The sequence below is a fragment of the Galeopterus variegatus genome, unplaced genomic scaffold (genome assembly GCF_000696425.1).
Source record: "Galeopterus variegatus unplaced genomic scaffold, G_variegatus-3.0.2 Scaffold4059, whole genome shotgun sequence".
In the NCBI taxonomy this organism is placed as follows: Eukaryota; Metazoa; Chordata; class Mammalia; order Dermoptera; family Cynocephalidae; genus Galeopterus; species Galeopterus variegatus.
This window is the reverse complement of record NW_007730170.1, coordinates 28,574-31,006: the sequence shown is the minus strand read 5'-3', so window position 1 is coordinate 31,006 and position 2,433 is coordinate 28,574.

The window sequence follows — 2,433 nt, the reverse complement described above, 5'->3', positions numbered from 1 at the left end:
AGATCATGGGATATCTTTTCATCTTCTTGTGTCCTCTTTACTTTCTCTCAGCAGTGGTTTGTAGCTCTCATTATAGAGATTTTTCACATCCTTGGTTAACTCTATTCCCAAATATTTTATTTTTTTGGTGGCTATTGCAAATTGGCAAGCTTTCTTGATTTCTCTTTCTGCATGTTCACTATTGGAGAATAGAAATGCTACTGATTTTTGTGTGCTGACTTTGTATCCTGCAACTTTGCTGAAATCATTTATCAACTATCCCACTGCTGGGAATATACCCATAGAAATGGAAATCATAAAGTCAAAGGTATACCTTTTCTCCAATGTTTATTGCAGCACTCTTTACAATAGCTAAGAGTTGGAACCAGCCAAAATGTCCATCATCAGATGAGTGGATACGGAAAATGTGGTATATCTACACAATGGAATACTACTCTGCTATAAAAAAGAATGAAATACTGCCACTTGCAACAACATGGATAGACCTAGAGAGAATTATACTCAGTGAAATGGGTCAGGCACAGGAAGAGAAATATCACATGTTCTCACTTATTTGTGGAAGCTAAAAATAAATAAATAAATACACAAATAAACTGGTGGGGGAGGGAAGAAGACACAGCAATTACAATTCCTTGAAGTTGATACGACAAGCAAACAGATGTGAGGTTGTTGGGAGAGGGGGGGCAGGGTGGAGGGAGGGAGGCTTCGGTAATGGGCACAATAATCAACCACATTGTATATTGACAAAACAAAATAAAATTTAAGAATAAATAAGTAAGTAAGTAAGTAAATAAATAAATAAAATCAATTCTGCCAAAGGTAACAACTCAATTCATTTTGACTTTTGATTGATTAACAGTAAGCATAAGTTCACTCCAGAAGTTTTAAAAGTGGTGAAAAGGAGTCAGAGTCAATTTATCTTTCCAGTTCATTTCACAATAATCCTAGCACTCTCATAAAATATGGAGTAACAAGATGTGCATAAATGGTAAGTACCAAAGAATTTTAAAAAAGAACAAATATCATAGTTTGGAAAATAGTGCCCAGGAGAATTATGTAAAGGTCATAGAATATGAATAAATATTAATGCACTTATCATGCAAAATATTTTTAAAATGTGCTGTTACAACTGAAATATTATTCAAAGACAAGCATTGTAATTAAGGTTTTTCTTTTCCCATGGCAGTAGTAGAGAAATGCAGGTTTATTCTCGCCTTTAGCCAGTTCATAATCATTTTAAAAATTCATATGTAAGTCTTGTTGTAACAATGCTTAAAGACTAAATGAATTGCTAGTTAATTCTTCAAAAGCAAGGCATTTGATCTGCTAAACATTCTTATTTCTGCCTAGCACGTTCAAGAGTTCTGTAGCATAGGCAGAGGGGCGACTGTCTCAGTTTTAGTCTCCTAAGAGCCACCTAAATATGATTGGATTCAGAAGTCATATTCTAATGCTAATGTATTTTCTCTACTTCATTTTGCATTTTAATTCTTGCATGTAGCAAAAGTACATATCAAAAGAAATGCATTTGGATTATAAGAAAAGAAAATGAGCCTATAATTTTATATTCTATACTAAATAGCCACAATTTGTAAGGGTGATATGATTAACCTTGATTTTCTTTAATGACTGAAAAAGTGAAAAATAAATGGGAGATTCAGAAAGATCCTTAGCTGATTGACGGAATTCCTTAGTTTCCTGTAAATAAATATTAAGAATAAACATGAAAATAATGCACATGAGGCATATCTTAAACTTTGCAGTTTGGAAAGTAAAAGGCCAAGTCAAATTAGGTCATGGATAAAAGAGCATTAAAGAATGCATGTTAATACATCAAAAATACCTTTTCACATGAAAATTGAATCATGAGGGATATAAATATAAATATATAAAGAATACTTATACAAATTATTTCTTTTATATATTTTAATGTATTTTAATAGCAAACTTACAGGAAGAGCACAGAAGACAGACAACACTAAAACATGTATTTGCATGTAGGACAACTCAGAAAAGTATAGTGAATGGACGGAATCTACTGTATGGCAAAAATGCCACAGACCCCATTTAGTTGCCAAAATAAGAAATTTACCTGCTTTAAAAAAATTCAATTGCTGGCATTGTCCAGAAAAATTTAACAGGTTTATTTATAACTGTTATAAAGTTGAACTGCTGAAACTTGTTTACTGAAACATTTTGACTTGCATTAATGCTTTACGTCCCTGCATTTATATTAAAGATGCACACACAAATGAAAATGGAAAAAAAACTGCCAGTACTTGATTTCTGTCCCCTATTTTTCCCCTTGCAATCATATACATAGGTACCTTTTGACCCTCATGGAATATATATATATATAACGTTCAGAACTACCAGTAACAGGAAGAAGAGAATTTCTTTTTTTTTTTTTTTTTTTAGAATGAAATGTTTCCC